Raw genomic sequence first — 24,564 nt, 5'->3', positions numbered from 1 at the left:
CATATACAGAAAATCGTTTCAGGTTCAAATAGGACTTCCATTTTTCCCAGTATTTTTCACCTTTCTTGGTAGCATGTCTCAAGGAAAAAGTAAATCGTTCCATATTATAGATTTCATTAATTATTTAGATCCATTCAAGGATTGTAGGAGAGTCTTTACTCAGCCATTTTCTGGTTATTGCTTTTTTACTAGTAGTCACTAACAGTATTTGTAAGAGGTATCTGTCCTGTTTATTCAGTCCAGTTGGTACATTTCCTAAATACATAGCACTAAAATTGAAAATAAGTTCTGAGCTGATTATAGATCTGATCTCTTTCACTATGTCTATCCAATAGGAAAATATGTTTGGACATTCCCAAAAAATGTGAAAATGACCAGCTGACATATTACCGCACATTCTCCAGCACTGACGTTGTTCAGGGTTGTTACTTTGCGATTTTTTAATCCTTGGGGTTATAAAAAACCTTAATGTTTTTCCAGGTGTATTCCCTCCATAAGTCAGAGCTTGATGTTGTACACATTGTCCTATATATATTTGACCAGTCATCTTCAGTCAAAGCTATGTTAGCTTCCTTCTCCCACCTTAATTTTACATACAAAGTGGAAAGACCCTTTTCCAGTTGTAGAGATGAATAAATCTTTGAGATCAATTTCCTATTAGAATTACCTTTGTATGCATCAGTAAATATCTTAATCAAACCCGTTCCTTTCTCTCCAATAGTTTTAATATTTGTTTCGAAATCTCATTTGAAGATACCTGAAGAAATCATATTTCTCTAAATCATAGTTTTTTGAGAGTTGTTCGAAGGTATCTAAATCTCTATTGGAGGATATTGTCCAGTATGAAGTCATACCTGCATTTGTCCAAAGTTTAAATCCGTTATCAAATTTAGCTGGTGTAAATTCCGTGTCATGTGCCACCCAGCGTAATTTTCGTGCATTTCTCTCAAAATTCAGGTCTTTAAATTCCTTATACCAAATGTTTAAGGGGACTGCAATCCATTTAGTTAATTTGTCCAGATGTTTCTTCAGAAGGGATTTGTCCCCCAATATAGATTGGAGAGGTATATTTGTTTGATTTTGTCTTTCCATTTTGCATCATATGTAGGATCACACCAGCAAACCAAGAAATGTAATTGTGCTGCTTTATAGTAGTCTTCTAAGCAAGGTAAAGCCCTTCCTCCTCTGTCCTTGGGCAATAATAATGTCTGAAATCGAATCCTGGGCCTTTGCTTTCCCCAGATAAAGGTTGAAATCAGTCTATTCCATTCACTGAATTGTTTGGGAGGGACATCAACAGGCAGTGATTGAAAAATATTCATTTTTATAGCATCTATTCGATTATACAAATCAGCTTTAATATCAGCTGTTATGGGAGTATAATTATATTCATAGGTGGCAGATAGCTCTCTTGGTATTTGTATTTCTAAGTATTTGATTTTGTCACCTTTCTATTTAACGCTACATAATATATAAATATTCTCCTGTGGTTCATAATTAAAGGTAAGAGTTTGGATTTTCTGTAAATTCAATTTGTAACCAGAATATGAACTGAATACTTTAAGCAGACACAGTAATTTGGGTAAGCTAACATTATGGTTGCTAAGCGTCACAAGAATGTCGTCCGCGTACAGACAGGTCTTGTGTTGTGTATCTCCAATCAATATACCTGTTATTTCACTGTCTTCCCTGATTGCCCGTGCTAGTGGCTCAATAAAGAGTGCAAAAAGTGTGGGGCTGAGGGGGCATCCCTGTCGACACCCCCTCTCAAGAGAGATCGATTTAGTTAAATTCCCATTTATTTCAATTCTAGCTGTAGGAGAGTAGTGTAGAGATTTCAGACATCCAACTACCTGGTTGTTAAAACCAAACCGTCTAAGAACCGAATACAAATATTCCCATCAAACAGAATCAAAAGATTTCTCACCATCAAGGCTTATAGCTATATATTCCATGTTATGGTTTGTCATCTGATCGATGAGGTGGAGGGCCCGTCTCACATTGTCCTGGGTCTGCCTGTTTTTTACAAAAAAAACTGTTTGGTCTGTATCGATCAAATCTGGGATTATATTTTCCATTCGCTTTGCAAGTATTGACGCGAATAATCTATAGTCTATGTTTAAAACGGATATGGGTCTATAAGAACTGCACTCTGTTTTATCCTTACCTGCTTTGGGAATTACTGAAATGACTGCTTGTCTCCAGGACAATGGAGTCTCCCCACCCTGAAGAACATAATTAAAACATTGCTTAAGAACTGGTGTTATAATCTCTCTAAAGGTTTTGTACCACTCCGATGGGTAGCCGTCAGTACCTGGCATTTTATTCGTTTTTAATCTTGATATAGGCATTGTTTATTTCTTCTTCTGTTATCTCGGCCTGTTGTTTACGAATTCTCCAAGCAAGTCATTTTTTTGATTTAGCACCGTTCTCATAGAAATTTTGTTTAATTAGTTTGGCTCTCTTCTCTATCTGATTTTCATATAGGTTGTTTAAAGATTGTTTGGTATCCTGAATCTGATTTAAAACTTCAGTATCCTTATATTCCACATGTTTACTCTCCAGAAACTTTAACCTTTCAGTCAAATCCTTAATTTGTTTCTCTTTCTCCTTTTTCTTCTGAGCTGACCACATGATAAATTTAACTCTAATGGTAGCTTTTGCAGCGTTCCACAGTGTGCTGGGAGACACTGCGCCATTGTCATTATGAGTCAAATAATCTTGAAACTCTCCCTTTACATATTTCTGGCAATGATGGTCATTCAAAAGATTAGTATTAAGTCTCCACAGTGTATCCTTGCGCTTACTGTCAAGGTGCAGTGTTAAATATACCCCTGCGTGATCAGAAATATCCTTTACCCCAATATTACATTTAGTAATCCTCTGTCGATCTGAATTAAACATAAAAAAATAGTCGATTCGTGAATATACAGAATGCGGATGGGAGAAAAAAGTAAAATGTCTATTAAGCGGGTGTAACTCTCTCCATACGTCTATCATGCCCAATTCTTTAAGCAATTTTTGAATATGTATTGCTTCGGATCTCAATTTTTTTGTTTTGTTTGAGGATTCAATGGAGGGATTAAGTTGAATATTCTGGTCTCCCCCACACACCAACACGCCTGATACTTCCGTGTTTATTAAGTTAAAGACCCTTTTGATCAGCTGTTTATCATTTCCTGGTGGTCTGTAGACGTTCAATAATGTAACTTCTGGAAGTTTACTTTGTTTGAAATTAATATCCTGTTCAAAGAACACTCGTCTACCTTCGTGGAGGATCTCCTTTTTTTTCCAAGCCGATCGGAGGACGAGCTCTTTGGTTTTATACTCCAAGAAATAAATGATGATGGACCTCGGGTTGGAGCCCCGCGGCGGCTTAGCTCCGAGGGACCGGGGACAGCACTGTATGCCGAGGGAGGGAAGGGACAGCTGTGTTTTAATGAACTTTTCAATAAATTCCTGTATGTTGTCCCTCTCGGCTTCCTCGGGAATACCGTGGATGCGTATGTTATTTCGGCTTGACCGTGCCTCGAGGTCTGTTAGGTGGGCTTGGATGCTCTCCTGAAGCTCCAGGGTGGGGAGAGTACTGTACTTCTCTGGATTCCGCGGTCCACTCCTCCACGTCCGCCACTCTCTGCTCCATTTCTTCAGTTCTGTCTGTGACTTCTTTTAAATCAGCAAAGATAGCACTCAACTTCTGGTTAATTTCTCCTCTGAAGTGTGCTAATTCCCCCTTCAACAGCGCCATTGTGTCAGTAAACTCTATTTTCATGTCCGAGCGAACCGCTTGTATCTCGGCAATGATGTTAGCCTGAATAGCCTCCATGGCCTCGTGCTCGGTGTGGTTGCTAGCGGCGTCGCTAGTGTCTTCACTTTCGCTTGGTGAATTGTCGTCTTTCCTCAACTTTTGCTGTGACTTTCCTCTCGTCCTTCTCGTCTTTCCCCCTCTCATGCTATAAAAACAACTTTTTAAGACAGATAGCTGATTTTTGTAGGGGGGATAAGTGCGACCATCTGGGAGCCTGAGACTTATGCTGCTGCTGCCTGCTGCGCCATACCGGAAGCCGGAGACTGTCGAAATTATGTTTTCTAAGAAAATGAAAGGATTTGTTTTAATACTACTCTCATCTGCCACACAGGCTATTGATCTTTTTTTTTCAGACTTACATCTTGAACACAGTGTCCTTGGTTTGCGAAAAGAATTTCAAATTTCTGTTTGTTTTCCACTGTGCCTCAATCAACTTTAGATAACCTTTGGTTCCAGAGGAAAATGGCAGCATATCAGCTAATGTTTTTTCATGTAATGGTAAAATGTCTCACTTTCAACATTTGAAAAGTTCTATATGTTCTAATCTGAATTAAATAGGGCTTTAAGAGATCTACAGTCAGTGACTACGTTTACATGCAGTCAATATTCGGGTTATTGCTAATATTCCAGTTACTGAAACATTCGGAATATTCCGTTTACAAGCGTGAGCAAACAGGGTTATCCCTGTATACATGGTAATTCATCATTCGGGATATCTGGATCAAACCAGCGACGCGCGGAGAACATCATGACGCAATTCCCGTCATTTCCGCTTCTTCTTCCTGTATCCAAATTCAAAACAAATGCTGCTTCGCGCAACTTTTCGCTCACCTTCTTGTAAATCTCGCTATCCCGGTACTTTCTACCGTCTACAAATGCCAAAATGTTCATCCTTCATTACATTTATAAAATAATTCGTCACCTCCTCACTCCGAAAGTGTGGCGTGGTCTTGCGTTTCGCCGTGTTTAGAAGTACATCCTGGACTCAAAAGACCAAGATTCCTTGCGAAAAGAGCATGTGCAGAAAACAAATTCATGTTCCGTTTGATTGGGATATTCTGTTAGGCGTTTACATGACCAAATATTCGGGTTTTAAAAGGAGTAACCCAGGGGTCCCGAATATGAGCAAATTCGGGTTATTCAAAGGGGTTATTGGTGTTTACATGGCCGTGCAAATTCAGGTTATTGCCAATATTCGGGTTTTAAAAGGGTTATTATTGACTGCATGTAAACGCAGTCATTGTAGAAGTGGTTGGGATTCCAGAAATGAAAGGTAGCCAACCACTAGTTTGGAGGATCCCAAACACTTGAGGGACTGAAGTCTTTCCCAGCTGATACCCTGGACAGGTCTCTAGTCAATCACAGGGTATGGCAAATTGAGAAAAAGTTTTTTTGTAAATATAGTGTCTCTTATTTTCCTGGATTCATATTTCCTAGAGTCCAAGGCCAGCGGAGTGTTTTTTTTAGTTTTTTTAGAAGGAAATCATATCCATCTACCCATCTACAGATGTTCGGTCGCCCTTCTTCCTGGAGCCTATTCCAACTTTATGAGCAAGAGGTGGGGTTCACTCTAAGGAGTCACTAGTCCATCACAGAGGCGCAGGAGACAAATAATCATGCACATTTACAGTCAAATCTACATCCAACCCTTGAAACTTCAATTATGCGGTTCTGAAAATTGGCTCTGTTGTTTTTGAAGTGGCATGCCCCGACTAGCTGGACAGATGACAAGCCTTGCAGGCTTCTGGGGTGACTGAGCATTAGCATTCAACTACCATGCAGAGAACATCTCCATTTCAGCAAGTTGCGCTATAATTTTTCACTACTTATTATGTGTTCACAGTGGTTGAACAAGAGAATTGGCTGAAGTGACTGATGTAGGTCACCAAGAGGAGAAGGACATCCCTAAATCAGAAAAAGTTGGATCCATACAGAAAATGATAATAATAATAATAATAAAAAAGGGGGGGGGCATAGGAATTCTTGGATGTACTGTATAATAATGATTTTATGTCTCCAAGATATGTTGTGCTTTCCCCAGCAACTTCATTCGACCATTATTGTATATCATTTTTCACATTTTAGGCATGCCAAACATTCCAGGGGAAAACAGCAGTTCAGGGTCTTCACTTCAATAGCAAAATCATGCAGGAAAAAAAATCATTTAAATAAATAAATACTTTCCAACAGGACAATGTAAAGCCAGATTTTGCATGTTACAAAGCCACAATGGCTGAGGAAGAGAGGGTATTTGTACTGCAGTGGCTCGCCTGCAGTCCTGACCTGTGACCCTGTAGGGAATGTGTGGAGAATTTTGAAGCAGAAGATATGGCAACAACAACACTGACACTGAACTGATTCACACCTTAAGACATGTTTGCAGGAAAATGGGATGAAATAACAACGACATATTATTCTCAGTGCCAGTATGTCTTTGTTTGTGAGAAGGAATGGCAACGTTACAAAAGGGCTTTCAGGACCAATATTTGCTGGAGAGCAATGCAGGTTCTATTTGAAATGAATGAATCAAGTGAAATGAAACTGATTAGGAAAAAACAGGAAGAAATATGTTGTCCATTTATTTTTATATTTATCATTATTTTATTATCTTATTTTCATATTTATAGTTTCTGTATTATATTGTTTTTAATGTGCACATCATATTATCATTGTTGTCTCTTCCTGTCTGCAAAGACATGAAGGTCAAATTATACTACTGACCATTTTTGAAAGCACATACAGTATTACTGACTGTGCATACAATCTAGTATTACTGCATACTGGTCCAAAAGTTGCTATTTTTAAGCAACTATGCCATGACATGAGTGGAAGCTAGTCATTTGACCACTCTGACTGGCTTCTGCTTCAGTGGTGCACTTTATTACAGTAGTAGTAGCAGTAATCCAGGTAGCGACCGGCTTCGTCACCCGCGATGTGTCACTGAGAGGCATCGCAGGTCCTTCCTCCCGCTGCCATCAGACTTTACAACCAGGCCTGCTCTCAGTAGCTAACGGACAAAAATAACATGCGCAATAACCATATGTGCAATATCTGCCTGTCTATCTTCCACACATTCTACCTGCTTTTTTTGCACTGTTTCTTTTTTATTTTCAATGTACTGTATATACTGTTCATATTTTGTTATTATATATATTTTTTACTTTTTACTTTTTACCCCTCCCCTGCATGTGTGTGTTATGTGTACTGCTGCCAACAAAGTGAGTTTCCCCACTGAGGGAGAAAATAAAGGATTATCTTATCTTATCTTATCTTATCTTATCTTATCTTATCTTATCTTATCTTATCTTATCTTATCTTATCTTAATATTCAAATATTGATTGTGTAATTATTCACATATTGCACACTGTATTCGGGCAAAATCAGCATGCACTAGTACCACTGTATGAGTTATTGAAAATGGTCAATTGAAAAAAATATATATATATATTATTCGCATTTTCTTTTCTGATTTGGAGCTCAAGTTTGTTCCTGAGCAAACTGCTGAGGGCAGAGTTACAAACTTAAAAAAATTACTGACTTTAACATTTAACCAGCCTGCTGGCTCTGTGTGACAAATAAAGTAAGGCAGAAAAATGTTTAAGTCTTGAAGATATGTATTCATGTCAGATCACATCGCCTGATGTGCAAATGTTCCTATCCGTGTCTATCCATTAACTTCATGAGTAATCCCTCACACATTTTGCTCCACGTTGTGTTTGGACACACCATTAATGTATGGAAAAACATGCAGTTGTACTGATTTTAATAGCCAAGAGCTTATTGGAAGGAGGTTACACATCACAGTATGAAGAATATTCTAGCTAAATGACTTTAGTGTCGGGTGTACCCATGGTGCTCTAACCTCCTCTAGAAAGAATCCCCACTGAGAGCTGAGGAAAGGGCAATTTCCGGTTCATGGGAGCAAATGAATATACTCAATCTAAAGTCCCAAAATGTCATCTTAGACGATCAAAAAGAATTTCGGTATAAGCTGATCACGAGGTGTTATAATTGTGTGTGTGTGGTTGTGGATTTACGTAAGAACCTGAAAACCTAGAGAAATCATTTCTGCTGGGAGGGGACAACGCTAACCACAACACCGCTGAATTCATGCAGTCTAGGTATATGCTGCACATAAATGATAGTATAAAAACTATATGTAAAAAAAGAAAATAAAGGCTTGATTTATAGAGCAACTTCTGAAACAAAGTTACAAAATCCAACACACTAACAACCCACAGCAAGATAAAACTCAATACATGAAAAATGTAGAAGTAGAACTTAAGATTTAAAAAGAAAAACTTGATAAAAGTAATATAAAAATGTTATACCTTTAGGAAGAAAACATAAAGGAATGTAGTGAAGAAGAGATAGGCCTAACCTTTTTGTGCTAAAATAAAAGTAAATGCCAGTGATCAAATCTGGAAGAAAAAAATGCTTGAATAAAGTTTTAGAATCTTTGGTGTTTAGAAAAAGACATCTGGGCCATCAAAAGAAAAGTCAGACTCAAAAATAACATCCAAGTATCATGCTTCAGTTTGACATCTTAGATATCAGACCCAGACTTGGGAAAATACATTAACGTTGCTTGTCGTGAGACCACAGGGGATAATTATAATTAGCTCTGATTCAAAAATGCTGAAGGTCCAGGAAATTTTTGCATTTTCCCATTTTCACTCCACTGAAGCAGGACACAAAATCAAATGCAGTTTTGTTATGCAGCTTTTAAGGAACATGTCTTATGCCACCGCCATGCATAAATTACCCCAGGAATAGACTACAAATACAAATCAAGCAATGCTTCAAATGAGAGGTCGCACAGCGTAGAGGCACATGAGAGAAAAGGACACGGTCAACATCGCTGATATCACCAGCGTTATTCAGATTGGTCATCGAGTCATTTTAGTCCTCTGTCAAAAACTGAGTGGATAAGTAGCGTCATGCGTAAAATTACAGGGGGTAAGCCAGTAAAAACAGAGTAATCTATTGTGGTTGCAGACTCACGCTTCTCCTTCCTAACCCCTGCGTCTCTGCAGGATTAAACTGATATAACTAATGGATGGATGGATAAATGTCTTCCTCTGACTGAGTTGTAAAGATGCTGATTAAAATATTACTTCAGTGATGTCCACTTTTGGTGGGACTGGATCAACTCTACAGACAGAGATGCTTCACATTCAGTTCTTGTTTTAGAACAGTTGACTAATTTGTTTGAACCAAGAAAATCACAGTTTCTTTCCACTTTCGGGTTTGTCATAATAGCTCTGTCAAAGTATAGTTTAATAGGCTGTAGTGAGAAGAATTACAGCGACAAGACTCTGGAAAACAACACATTACTGAAGACACTGAGAAACACTAATTTTGAGGAATTTCATCTGGCATGGGGAGATAGTTAAAGCAAATTAAATAATTTTCCTCAAGACCTTTCATCATCATTAATGGAAGATGACGTCTATAACAACTCTTGTTATCACTTGAATCAGGATTATTAAGTCATAGCTCCTCTTTGGCTACGTAACTGTCTTTACAAATGAAACCATATAATTAGAAAATAAAAATAAAAACATTGCCTTTATAAATGATTGTGCACCCAGATTTATGATGAATGTTTCTGCCCATCCCATCAGTTCCATGTTCCCTGGACCCTTTCCCAGGTAAAGTGTTCAGTGATATTTTTCCTTGAATTACTCCTCTTCTATGACATCTGGGACATTACTGGATTTATATCCACTTTGCCTCAAACCAAGAAACCTCCCACTTCAGATCTTGGACAAGGGCCTCTTTGAAGATTTGGTGGTTTCACCAGGCTGTAGCCCACCTCTTGCCCCCAACTGGAATACACTGGAATACACTGGAATACACTGGAATACACTGGAATACACTGGAATACACTGGAATACACCCATAACCCAGTATAGAAGATGAATAGAAACATGAATATGGGATTTTGATTTAACTATTAAAATATTATGTTTTTGTGATTTAGTCTTTAATTCCGAAAGCCAAATGTTAATCCAACAATAACCAAAAACAACCTCTTGAATTAACCTTGTGACCATTTGTTCCGATTAATGTTTGAAGATTTCCAGTCAGCACTGGTAAAAACTGCCAACAAACAGCAGGTATTCCGGCCAGTGCTGCATTGATACACCATTAATACATTAAAGAAACATTTGATTGCAGAGGACTGAACGTGTTATTGGGATTAGAAGGAGCCGCATTAGACTGTGTTGAGTTATTTTAATTAGGCAGAAGACAAATAGTTCACATAAAAATGATTCTTCCTCATGCATCTGAGTTAGTCCTGGTGTTCTGTAGGCTTCTGTGTTGAGATTAGTTCTTTATAAATGTAAAAATGATAATTGGCAACACTCATACAATATGTCTTATAAGATTCTGGATTATATGGTGTTATGTTAAATATTTGGCATTACCATGACTTCTAGCACTACCAACAACACTAAGACGACTGCAGCTCATTCAGAACTCTGCTGCTTGAGTCCTAACTAAGTGGACCACTTCAGTCCAGCTCTGAGGTCTTTACACTGGCTGCCTGTCCGTCAGAGGATATACTTTAAACTTCTGATGCTGGTCTATGAATCTCTGAATGGTCCCGGACCAAAACACATCAGTGACCTGACCCAGTATGAACCTTCCAGACCCCTCAGGTCATCTGTATTCTTTTAATCAGTTCCCAGAGTTGATGAACATGGTTGAATGTTGATGTTAATGGAAGCAAATCAAAAGCATGAAAGATGACAGTCCAGCAGTTTTAAATGTGTTACTGTGAAAGTCCAGTGCATGGTTATTGCTAGGGATGTTCCGATCAGGTTTTTTTGCCCCCGAGTCCGAGTCCGAGTCCTTTGATTTTGAGGACTTGCCGATACCGAGTCCCGATCCGATACTTTTATAAAACAATAAAAAATGAAGAAGAGAAAAGAAAATTTTGCAGGATGACCCTTTTATTATATTTTAACATGTGTACTGTAAACTGAGCACATAGGAGGTAGGCAGCTTGAACATTCTTAAGTCAGTAAAAAAAATTTTTTGCGACAGCATTGTTCTCCTTGTTCACTCTGAAGTAATTCCACACAACAGACATGATAGCATATGGCTGCTTCAGCTTCAAAACAAACAGGCGTGCTCTGCGCGCATGCGGTGCTCTCCGCGCATGCGGTGTATGGCTGCCGCTCCGAGCCCACTACTCCACGTGTGCGTTGGTTTGTGGTCCCGCGTCGCGCCGCGGGCCCTGCGCTGTGGACTCTGCGTCGGTGCGGCGCGGGGCCGTGGATCAACGCACACGTGGATGTCGGCGCCAGTGAGTATTTTCACTGGACATTTTGACCGGAGAGATTATAAAATACCGGACTTCGGCATATTTTAGCGGACAAAGTCCGGCAATTACCGGACAACGGAAACTCTGATATATATATCCGATTCCTGATCGGCTCATAACGTCCGAGTCCGGATCGAGTCTGCAATCACGTGATCGGCCCCGATTTCCGATCACGTGATCGGATCGGGACAACTCTAGTTATTGCCATAGTCCTTTGTTTAATGTTTTACATCCCAACTAGGAAATCCAACATACAAGATATAAGGGTGCCCTTTTTCCAGTGTCCACCACACTGTTCACAAATCACCAAGACTTGGCAAGCATTCGACACAAAGTCATCCAGCGCTTGAAGATCCCGGTGCACTTGAGTGGATTTACAAGACTTGCAAGACATAAATCATTCCTGCCAACAGCGCGAGAAAAAAAAGTGTCAAAGTCTCCTTACTAACTCACACTAACATTGTAAATATATTTTGTGGGCCACGGGGGAGTCAGGCTTATTGTCTGCAGAGCAGTCCAGCTATAAGGGTGATGAGGAAAAGGTGACGGACACAAAAATGTTACAACCAGTGACACCCTCACACACAAATTACAAAAAGAGCAGAAAATAGAGCATATACAGTACCCAGCTACTCTGATACCTTTTTATTGTAAATTCTGCACAGAATGAGGTGATCTCATCACAGTTTATTTTTCTTCCAGTGAATGGGATTCTAAAACACTCCTAGTTTGGTTCATGTGCACAACAGAGAGAGTGGCTTGTTATTTGTTTGATTTTTTAAAAGAAAGAAAAAAGAAAACACAAAGAAAGGGTCTTTACAGGGAAAAGCAGCAGAATTTTGAGAAATTGACATCAGTGACATCTATTTGGTATTTTTATCACTTATATATCTCATAGTCCCTCAGTTGCTGGATTCATCTGCCTTTTCCCCTTGCCGCCCCACCCTCATGTTCTCCACCTGTAAAGTGTATATATAGTCTCTCCGTTCCTCGCTCTGTTTCCTGTCGGTCTAGTGCCCAAGTGTCAGCGGTCCAGCACTTCAACTCTACCACGTTTGACCTTAAATCTGCCTGGTGTTTCGCGGATGTTCTTGCCTTGAGTAATTTTAACAATTTCTTTGAACTTTTATCCGCGCGGAGTCATGCATTTGTGACTCCATCACCTGAGAACCGTGTGATACATTTTGGTTTCAAATGCAGCTCCTGAACTAAGGGCATAGTTTTACTTTCTAAAATTGCACACGAGCCAACGTTCTAGAACCATGTCTTTGGTCTTTAATGTCTTTGTTGATGTTGCTTAGCAACAGTGGAGACTTAGGTAGCAGTTATAAACACGATACTGTTGCCAAAGCGTAAGAAAAAGTACATCATTTAAATGACTAACTACTCTACGCTCCCTCTTGACCCTGAATAATCAATGGCTCGATGGATGACTAACTTAACCGGGTCTCGTATCAATAACGCCTCATGTAGGACACATTTTACAAGTAATTTACATCCTTAAGCAAGGCTCTCAAGTGATCAAAATTGTACTGTTGAAACAGGTGTCAGCCAAATGCTCGGGCTCTACAGCTTTAGTGGGGATGTGCAGGAAATAGATAGAGCCACACTAACAGTGTCCAACTGATAAGCCATCACAACCTCACATCTGGAAAATCCCACAGGATCTTCGCGCTTTCATTCTTTTTTTCTATATACCGGTAGTCTTTGGAGGTTTCTACCATAGTTAATTTCAGACTTCTAACAAAACCATCACAGATATTCAGATGTTATTCCAGCTACTTAATAGACTGGTGGTCTGTCCAGGGTGTACTCTGCCTCTCACGCAGTCTAACCTGAGACAGGCTCCAGCTGTGACCCTGACAGAAACACATTTATTTGTTAATATTCCAGATCTCATATGTAGCACTTGAACATTTCTGGACCCTTCTTCCATCCTTTTATGTGCATCTTTACAAAGTGTGTACCGGGGGTCTTGCTTGGTTTGTTAGAATCCCGGGTTGAGCCTATTGCGATTTTCTAGCTAAATGTCTTCTGAATTTGCCACTTCTTCAATTCAATCCTTCAATTCTTACACCAGAGCTAAAATTAAGGAGCTCAGGAGTTCAAGTTCAAATTCCTTAAACGTATCAAGCGATTCAGTTCAGGAAGAGTCTTTAAAGGGCTGAAAGAGTCTTTGGATAAGGTCTCAGCCACACTGAACCACTTTAAATGCATATCACACAGCCAACTATGCATACTGCACTTACAGAACTAAAAACAAGGTGACTTATTAATAAATAATTGCTGCATATTGTTCTCATGGTAGCTCGTAATGGCTTTCTTTCTATACATGTAAGCAGTTGCAGTTTTATTAAATGCTATGGCTGTTTCGCAGCCCATAACAACATCAAAGTCAGTACCATTTGCCCGTGTATTGCCACATTTTTGTTTAGACTGTTGTAAAGGCGTGTCTTTTAGCGATTACCATAAAATAAAAGCTTGGTAAGTAAGGGAAGGCTAGTGACCCAGAATGGTAAGTCAAGAACTGAAATGAAGCAACTATGCCTTTAATTCAAATGTTTATGTTTTGGGCAGTCCACATTAGACTGCCACAGTTCCAGTTACAAACTGAAATGCAGAGGATCAAAATGTTTTTTAGGGCCCTACCATCTATTGCTGCCATGGCGATACAAACTTCAGGGATCATTTACAAATTGAGTCTTTTATTACACAAAAACATTTGACTCTTGTGGGTCATTTTATTACTTCATGTGTCAAGGGCTGTGAGACCTGGGAGGAATTCCTGAATAAAGGTGTAATTTCATAATTCCAGCAATTAAGGTGAACATGGATACATAACTATTACTTGTTCTCAAAGCTAGAGGTTGAGGCAGTTTTTTATGCACACATTTTTATTTTCTCTACATTGAGAGCTGATTACAGCAGTGTGTTTATCTTCACTATTTAATGCAACTAGCACTGCCTCCCCGCCGGGCACGAGCTTGAAAGCCACAACAACACGAAGACCACCAAGATAATTAGGCTCTTTCATTATTTTTGATTTTTGACCAGACTGTGGTGATGATGCCCCACATGGTGAGCTTGTGTGAACTGCCACCTGTCTTGAAAAAATTTAATAAAAAAAAACATTTATTTCATTTTTGCTGCCAGTTTAAGAGCTTCCATGTGAAATATCAGTCAGTAAACAAATAGAAAGAGTGAGCTCATTCTTAAAACCATACTACTAACCTTATTAATGATTAACAAATGCATGTGGGTTCAGTTGGAGCCAGATTCATAAATAGTAGCCAGAGCTACCACAGAGCCCTTGGAGACTGGACTGAATGGCGAATAGTGAACAGTTACTTTGTTGACAGTTGTTGACAACTTTCACTTGGATATGGTAAATGGTGGTGATGCAGAAATCCCAGAATTTGTGACTCACAAACTGTCAGAGATTGGTTAAGGGGTTGAGGGGTTGAGGGGTTGAGGGGCTGACAGGCTCCAGGCGATTCTGGTGTGGCAAAGTTGGCAGAGACAGAGTGCAGACGGGAAGGGCTGCACTCAGTGGAGTGGTGTGAAGACCAGGGCTCATGTACTGTGTAGAAATGAGCTAATGTGTAGCAGCTGGGCCAGATAGTTGCCAGAAAGACAGAATGTGATGTCTATAGACAAACGCACGCACGCACGCACGCACGCACGCACGCACGCACGCACGCACGCACGCACGCACGCACGCACGCAGACCACACACAAAGGGTAAATTAGTTGGAAGCAAGAAAGGGGAGACACAACTTACAGTCCCTGCGATCATGACAAAATCTGCCATGCCGCCTTGTTTCCTGACAGGTGACCTTTTACTGCAAAACCTTGGTCAAGATGCATGAGTGTTGGGATTGTGAGTATAGCATGTGGCACTGGGGGTTGCTTTCACTCTCCAACACACACTTTATCGTGGGTTTCCTTGAAATACAACCACAATCTCCCACTAATCTCACCTAAGGGGGTTTAGATGATGCCACAGAAGTGGCTATCGTATGAGAAGTAAGTAGGGCGGAAAGCACATTCTTACATTTTTTTTTTTTTTTTTTACATTAAAAAAGTGACATTTGTGGAACCCTCCCCACATGTGGGGGCTATTGAAACCGAAAACAGGATTTTCTGAAATAAATTACTCGTGTCATGTCCCGCCAACATATGCAAATGGGATTTAAATCAGTGTTTTAAATTCTTCGGCTCTTTTTCAACCAGACCATGATGGATTTCCCACCAGATCTGGAAAGATTCAAATTTAAAAGACCAAGCTTTTCAACCATTGCTTTGTTTTACAGCTTGAAGCTGTACTCAAAGCTTTAAACAACTGATTTATTTATTTTCTTTTATGTAAAAAATGACTAACCCCAGACCTTCAGTTGTCTCTTTGCTAACAACAAAGTTGCTCAAATCTGTATAAGGGCAACTGTGTCCTGTTGGCTGTTCATGTGTCCTCTCCTAAAACATTACAACAGTTGATCGTAGTCTGTTTCATCCAAGTTCTTTCAATCAATATTGAATTAAATCCTAAAATGTGTTTTAGATTATCAATGTGTGTTATTTTCCACCCAAATAGAGAGTGGAAGTATGCTGACTACAGATTCATTGTGGATATGGCAGTACAATTGTTGTTGTTCTGAACTTATCTGACTATTTATTTTGTCATATTTGTTTGTACCCCATAAGACATCCTCCCTGCCAGCAGCTTTAACCTCCGACAATGAATCAGTGACTTCATAATTCTGACTGCCAGACTGAAAGCAGCAATGTAATTTCCCTTCGGGGATTAAAAAAGTATTATTGAATGGAGCCAAAATTTAATGAAATCAAATCAAACCTTTTCAAAGTCCATGCAATTCTGAAATTCAGAAAAAAAACTCATGCAAATCACAACTCATCACACTGTGAGAAAATTTTATTTTTGTTTTCTTTTGTACTGAAATCTTTCAAACTCAAGACTGGCTAACCTGTGAGTGTAAACCTTAGTTGTCACTTTTGTAGGAACACATTAAACCTCTATTACACCTGTGCTTGCAGCTCTTCATTGGCTCCCCGTCCATTATTTTAAAGTTCTTCTATTTGTTTTTAAATCTTTACATGGTCTTGCACCTTCTTACATGTCTTACAGGTCTTTTAAATGTTCATACACCTTCTAGGGCTCTTAGATCAGCTGACCAACTCCGCCTATTAGTTCGTCCCTCCAGGCTAAAGAGCAGGGGTGACCAATTCAATTCAATTCAATTCAATTTTATTTATATAGCGTCTAATACAACAGAGTTGTCTCTAGACGCTTTACAGAGACCCATACCCAGAACATGACCCCCGAGCAGTTATTACATAAACAATGGCAGGTAAAAACTCCCCTAGTGGGAGAAAAACCTTAAGCCAAACAGTGGCAAGGAAAAACTCCCCTTTAGGAGGGAAGAAACCTTGAGCAGGACCAGGCTCATCAGGGGGGACCCTCCTGCCGAGGGCCAGACTGGTGGGTCAGGGACGGCAACAGCACAGCAGGCAGGTGGAAGCAGCAACGGGATGACCGGGGGTGGGGACCGCAGGCCAGCACGCAGCTCCCGAAGCTCCGGCCCAATCAGCAAGTCCCAGGTTGGGGTGCAGGGTCAGGAAAAGACTTGTGCTCCGTAATGCAAGCTACAAGCCACCCACGACCACCTGCAGGACAAAAGAGAGAAAAGGGAGGAGAAGGGGGGGCCAGCAACGGGATGACCAGGGGTGGGGACCGCAGGCCAGCACGCAGCTCCCGAAGCTCCGGCCCAATCAGCAAGTCCCAGGTTGGGGTGCAGGGTCGGGGAAAGACTTGTGCTCCGTAATGCAAGCTACAAGCCACCCACGACCACCTGCAGGTTCCGGTGTCCGGCAAAGGATGCTGCAACATGGACAAAAGAGAGAAAAGGGAGGAGAAGGGGGGGCCAGCACAAGAAACCACAGGAGCGACTCTGACACACTAAAGTTTACACTACCTAGAGATTTACCAACACCAGCTAGAGGTTTACTAAACACTAACTATAGGCTTTACTAAACAGAAATGTTTTAAGTTTAGTTTTAAAGGTGGAGGTGGTGTCAGCCCCCTTAACCCAGATTGGAAGTTGGTTCCATAGTAGTGGTGCCTGATAGCAGAACGCCCGCCCTCCAAATCTACATTTAGATACTCTAGGAACTACGAGTAAACCTGCACTCTGAGAACGGAGAGCTCTGACAGGAACATAAGGCACTATCAGGTCTTGCAAATAATGCGGAGCTAAGCCGTTTTGGGCTTTATACGCAAGTAATAAAATTTTAAATTGGATTCTGAATTTTACGGGTAACCAATGGAGCGACGCTAACACTGGAGAGACGTGGTCTCTCCTGCTAATTCCTGTCAGTACTCGTGCTGCTGCATTTTGGATCAGCTGGAGCCTATTCAGCAAATTACTTGGACATCCTGCTAACAACACATTACAGTAATCTAATCTAGAAGATACAAACGCATGAACTAGTTTTTCTGCATCACTCTGTGAGAGGATTTTCCTAATCTTTGCAATATTACGGAGATGGAAAAAGGCTATTTTACAAACCTGATTGACATATGGTTTAAACGACAAATCCTGATCGAAAATAACACCAAGATTTCTCACAGTTGCACTGGAAGCCCTCGCAACACCATCTAATCCCTTCCTAAGATGCTCTGGACCAAGAATGATAACCTCTGTTTTATCTGAATTTAGAAGCAGGAAATTTCTGGACATCCAGTCCTTGATGTCCCTAAGACATGCCTGAAGTTTAACTAACGGTTCTGTTTCATCCGGCTTCATAGACAAATAGAGCTGCGTATCATCAGCATAACAATGAAAGTGTATGCCGTGATTCTGGATTATACTTCCCAACGGCTGCATGTATAAACTGAACAAGATTGGCCCTAGCACTGAACCCTGCGGAACACCATAACAGACCCTTGACTGTTCTGAAGAAACCTCATGTACATGAACAAACTGGAACCTGTCAGATAGGTATGATTAAAACCAACATAGAGCTGTCCCTTTAATCCCAACAACATGCTCTAACCTGTGCAGTAAAATGCCATGATCTATAGTGTCAAAAGCAGCACTGAGGTCCAGTAGAACCAGTATGGACACTAATCCCTTATCTGAGGCCATAAGGAGGTCATTCGTGACTCGAACAAGTGCTGTCTCTGTGCTATGATGCATTCTGAACCCTGACTGAAAGACTTCAAACAGATCATTTCTATACAAATAGTCACATAACTGGCTTGAAACTGCCTTTTCCAGAATTTTAGACACAAATGGAAGGTTGGAAATTGGTCTATAATTAGCTAAGGTGTCTGGGTCAAGAGAAGGTTTTTTAAGTAAAGGTTTAATTACTGCGACTTTGAAAACCTGTGGTACATATCCTAAACTTAGGGATAAGTTAATTTGGTCCAGTATTGTCGTACCAATAAGAGAAAAAATATGTTTGAATAGTCGAGTCGGGATGGGGTCTAACATACATGTGGTTGACTTAGCTCTATTAACGAGTGAAGTCAGCTCAGGGAGGTCTATAGGATCAAAACAGTCTAGAGACAAGTCAGAGCCTAGGGAAGTCGCTAAAGCTGAAGAAACACCTACAACCGGCTGGTTGATTTCTTCTCTAATTCTCGCGATTTTACTGTTGAAGAAGCCCATAAAAAACTATTAGAATATCTTTCCATTCACGATGAGAGTCTACAGACCTACAAGAGTACCACTTCCTTTCCATTTTACGCACGTTTTGTTTCAACATGCGGATATCTGAATTATACCAGGGAGTTAAGCTCCTGTGGCTAGAAACCCTCCTTTTCAAAGGAGCAACTTCATCTAAAGCTGAATTCAACAAATCAGCAGTGTTACTAGCAAGGAAATCAACATCTGCAGAGGTAGAACCCAGGTCACTGGCCTCGACTACATCACTATTTCGCACTGTCGTAAGATAAGCAATGGCCTCCCTAAATTTAACAATAACTTCATCAGACAAACATCTGCTAAAATAATACCTCCTATTTTGCACTTCAACATCAACAAAATTAAATTCAAACCTTATTAAGTAATGGTCGGATAAAAGGGAGTTTACAGGTGACACCAACAGACCATCAGTTTCGACACCGCAGCAGAACCTCTGGTCCTCCTGACTCCGCAGCAGAACCGTGGTCTGTGTATCCCTGGCACCCGCTCACGTCAAACTTACCGAAGCATTTCCAACGCAGCAGGCCCAGTATTTGGGCCTCTGCCGGTAAGTTTTGATACAACTTTTACTTCTCCCGTGTACACCGCAACTGTCTGTGTCTTCTCTCCGCTGTGGGCTCCTCTTGGAGCCCTCGCGAGTAAGTTTTGCTCTGAACCACCGGCTAAAGCAACTAGCTAGCTGCTCGCTACTCTGCCATTACTCGTTACTGGTCACCGCTGTTTTCCGTCCTCAGCCACCACCATCTCCACCTCAACAAGCTTACCTGCTGGATGTAGCATGCTGTGGCTAATCCTGTGGATATTCCTGGGGTTCTCGTCGCTCCTCTACACCCGGACCCTCGGCTCCTCGACGCTAGCTCTCGTTAGCTTCCAGCTACCGCGCTCCACCCGGACCATGCCGCCGCTCCACTCCGCCGCGGCCTACCACCCGCGTCCGACGCCTGGTCCACTCTGGCAAAACCATCCTCCACACAGCCGCTCAGGACGCATGTTTTCATACAACTTCACGTCGCCAAACTCCATTCCTTCCTTCTGGTCCTCCTGCCGTCCCGCAACTTCGTTACGTCATCACAACAAACAGAATCTGTCCAATCTCCGTCCACTTCCTCAGTCCTCTCAGCCAATCACAAAGCAACACCACCTGAAACTGGCTCTGTTCAACACCCGCTCACTCAACAACAAAAGCCTGCTGCTGAATGAATTTATAACGGACAATAATCTGGATTTCCTCTGTCTAACAGAAACCTGGCATAAACCCCTGGACTATTTCTCACTAAATCAGGCCACTCCCCCCAACTTCACCTACATGGAACAAGCTCGTGCTGAGGGGCGGGGGGGCGGTGTTGCAGTAATATACAGAAAGGACATTAAAGCAACCTCCATCCCCACTCCTGTCATTCCGTCATTTGAGCACGCTGCCTTCAAACTACCTGGCCCCACTCCTCTTGTCACCGCCGTCATTTATCGCCCCCCCAAACCAAACCCCTCCTTTCTCTCGGATCTCTCGGATTTTCTGACCCAGCTCTGCTCCATCTCTCCCTCTGTTCTCCTCCTGGGTGACTTCAACTTCCACATCAACGATGCAAACTGTAAACCTGCTGCTGAATTCCTGGACCTGCTACACTGCCTCAACTTCACTCAGCACGTCGACTTCCCCACTCACGCCCGCGGCCACACCCTCGATCTCGTCTGCTCCACCGGCCTCACCATAAATCAGCTCTCCAGCCTCAACCTCCACGTGTCTGATCACCTGGCAATCACCATGGACATCAACATCCCCATCCCCACTCCCAAAGAAGCACGCAAAATATCCTTCCGCAACATCAGATCCATCTCCCCCTCTGCCCTCTCAGCCTCTCTTGCCACTCAGATGTCCGCCTCCCCTCCCCCGTCACCCGACAACCCCTCGGACCTCGTGGATTACTACAATCATACACTCTCCTCCTGTCTTGATCAACTGGCTCCCATCAAAACCAAAACAGTCTCTTTCGCACGCTCAGCACCCTGGTACACCCCTGAACTCCGCAAACTGAAATCCCGTAAACGTCAACTCGAGCGACTCTGCAAGAAATCTGGATTAACTGTTCATCAACTCGCCTACACTGATCATCTCCACCAATACAAGGATGCCCTCAACTCAGCTCGCTCCACCTACTTCTCCAACATCATCCATTCCGACTCCTCCAACCCAAAGGCTCTCTTCTCCACAATCAACAAACTTCTCAAACCCAGTGACAACATCTCCAACTCCTTCACAGTCTCTAAGTGCAACGACTTCCTCTCATTTTTTCAATCCAAAATCCAGACCATCTACAGTAACCTGACCACCTCCTCCACCCCCTCCACCTCCCCACCTGTTTCCCCCCCCTCCACCTCTCAGCCCCTGTCTCACTTCTCTCCCATGTCTTCAGCGTCTCTTTCTACAGTCATGATGGGCATGAAAACCTCTTCCTGTGCTCTGGACCCCATCCCATCCACATTTATAAAAAACTGTCTCCCAGCCATCTCCCCACTCATCATCAACATCGTCAACTCCTCCTTCAGCTCTGGATCAGTCCCGGACACCCTCAAACTGGCAGCTGTCACCCCCATCCTCAAAAAACCTGGACTCAACCCTGACACCATGAACAACTTCCGGCCCATTTCCAACCTCCCTTTCCTGTCAAAAATTCTGGAACGTGCCGTCGCCACTCAGCTCAAGACCCACCTCACCTCCAATGATCTGTTTGAAACATTTCAATCTGGTTTCCGCTCACGTCACAGCACAGAAACAGCCCTCATCAAAGTCACCAATGACCTCCTTCTCTCCTCCGACTCCGGCAACCTCAGCATTCTCCTTCTCCTGGACCTCACAGCAGCCTTCGACACCATCAGTCACACCATCCTCCTTTCCCGCCTGGAATCATCTCTCTACATCACCGGATCCGCCCTCTCCTGGTTAAAATCCTATCTCACCAACAGACATCAATTCATCAGCATCAACAACTGCTCCTCCTCCGCTGCCCCTCTGTCACAAGGCGTCCCCCAGGGTTCGGTGCTTGGTCCTCTACTCTTCATCCTCTACATGCTCCCCCTTGGCAACATCATCCGCCGCCACCGCCTCCACTTCCACTGCTACGCCGATGACGTCCAACTGTACATCTCCACCAAATCCCTCACCTCTGCAACCCACTCTACCCTGACCAACTGCCTCGCTGAAATCAAATCATGGATGCACTCGAACTTCCTCCAACTCAACTACAACAAATCGGACATGCTCATCATTGGCCCAAAATCCCTCACCAAAACCGCTCACAACTTCACCCTCACCATGGACAACTCCATTCTGTCTCCCTCCACTCACATCCGCAACCTCGGAGTTATCCTGGATAACAACCTCTCCTTCCAACACCATGTCAACCACATCACAAGGACTGCTTTCTTCCACCTCAAAAATATTGCCCGTCTCCGTCCATCACTCTCCTTCTCTACCGCTGAAACCTTGATCCACGCCTTCATCACCTCAAGACTCGACTACTGCAACAGCATCCTCTACGGTTCAACTTCCAAGGTCCTCAATAAACTCCAATACATTCAAAACTCTGCCGCCCGCCTGCTCACCCACACCCGCTCCAGAGACCACATCACCCCAGTCCTCCAGAAGCTCCACTGGCTCCCCATCCCTCAACGGATCCACTTCAAAATCCTTCTCCTCACCCACAAAGCCCTCCACAACCAGGCCCCCTGCTACCTCACCGACCTGCTCCACCGCTACACTCCCTCCCGCAGCCTCCGCTCCTCTGACGCCAACCTCCTGTCCCTTCCTGTCAGAACCAAGCACCGGACCTGGGGCGACAGGGCTTTCTCCATCGCTGCACCCACCCTCTGGAACTCCCTCCCCAAAAACATCCGTGACTGTACAGACCTCCCAGCATTCAAATCCCATCTCAAAACCCACCTTTACAGAACTGCTTTTAATGTGTGATTAATGTCCTGTCTCATGTTGTGTCCTTATGTACTGTCCTGTGTAATTGTAAATTGTATTATGTGTTTTGTTTTAATGTAAAGCGTCTTTGAGTGCCCTGAAAAGCGCTATATAAATAAAATGTATTATTATTATTATTATTATTATTAACACCGTAGGTGAGAACGAGATCGAGAGTATGATTAAAACAGTGCGTCGGTTTATCCACTTTTTGTGAGATACCCATTGATTCTAGAAGAGAATTGAAGGCTAATTTAAGATTATCGCTTTCAACATCCATATGAATGTTAAAATCACCCACTATGATGAATTTATCTGTGCTGATCAATAATCCAGAAAGGAAATCTGAAAATTCAGACAAAAACTCCAGATACGCACCAGCAGGGGGCCGGTACACTACCACTAACACAACTGGCTTCTCTGATTTCCGGCTCGGAAATTTCAGACCAAACATGAGGCTTTCAAATGTATTATAGTTGCACTTAGGTTCAATTTTTGTTTGGAGACCGGAGTTATAAATTGCTGCGACTCCTCCGCCTCGGCCCGTGCTTCTAGGAATGTGATGATTAAAGTAGCCGGGCGGAGTTGATTCATTCAAACTAACATACTCTTCCTCCTGTAACCATGTTTCTGTTAAGCAGAAAATATCACTCCTGCTCTCTGTAATTATATCATTTACTAACAGAGACTTAGAGCTTAATGATCGTATATTTAGTAGTCCGCATCTAATTTTTCGGTCTGTAATTGGTACCAAATGTACATTGGTTTTAATTTTTACAAGGTTATCTTGGTTAACGCCTCTATAACGCTGCACCTGGTGAACTTTTGGAGGGCGGGGAACTGCAACCACTTCTATTTTGCTAGGCACCTGGCCAGAGTCGCCAATATCATGTAATCCTACAGTTTCAGAGTCGCTAATTACATAATGCAATCCTACAGTTTTGTTGGCAGGCGTTGGTCCTTGAGAAGCAGCAGAGAAGTGTGTTAAACTACAGCTCTGCATCCTGGCCTGGACCCTGCATTGTCAGGGGGAGTGTCTAATAACATTGGCCAGATTTCTAGACATAAGAGCTGCACCATCCCGGGTGGGATGAATGCCGTCCCTTCTAATCAGACCGGGCTTTCCCCAGAATGTCTCCCAGTTGTCAATAAAGTCCACGTCGTTTTCTGAACACCACTGAGACAACCAGCGGCGGAGCGAGAGCATGCGACTAAACATGTCATCGCTGGTCAGATTGGGGAGGGGGCCAGAAAAACCTACGGAGTCCGACATGGTTTTGGCGTAGTTACACACCGAGACAATATTCATTCTGGTTACTTCCGATTGGCGAAGACGGGAGTCATTAGCTCCGACATTGATGATAACTTTACCATATTTACGATTACCCTTTGCCAGTAGCTTCAAATTTGCTTCTATGTCGCCCGCTCTGGCCCCCGGGATACACCTAACTAAGGTCTCTGGAGTCGGCTTCACATGTCTCACAATAGAGTCTCCAATCACCAGGGTCGGTTTCTCAACAGATGTGTCGCTGAGTGGGGAAAAACGGTTAGACACATGAAGCGGGTGGTGGTGTTCTGTGAGCCCTTTAAGACTACCCTTCCTCCGAACCGTCACCCAGCTGCCCTGCCTGGCCGGCTGCCGGGGAGCTGCAGGGGAGCGGTTACGCTCAGCTGCTACGGGCCGGTCCGCAGAGGATTCTATCGGACTATGGTCTAGTTGGCCAAACCGGA

This window comes from Cololabis saira, chromosome 6 (assembly GCF_033807715.1).
Source record: "Cololabis saira isolate AMF1-May2022 chromosome 6, fColSai1.1, whole genome shotgun sequence".
In the NCBI taxonomy this organism is placed as follows: Eukaryota; Metazoa; Chordata; class Actinopteri; order Beloniformes; family Belonidae; genus Cololabis; species Cololabis saira.
Note: the sequence above shows the minus strand (reverse complement) of the source record.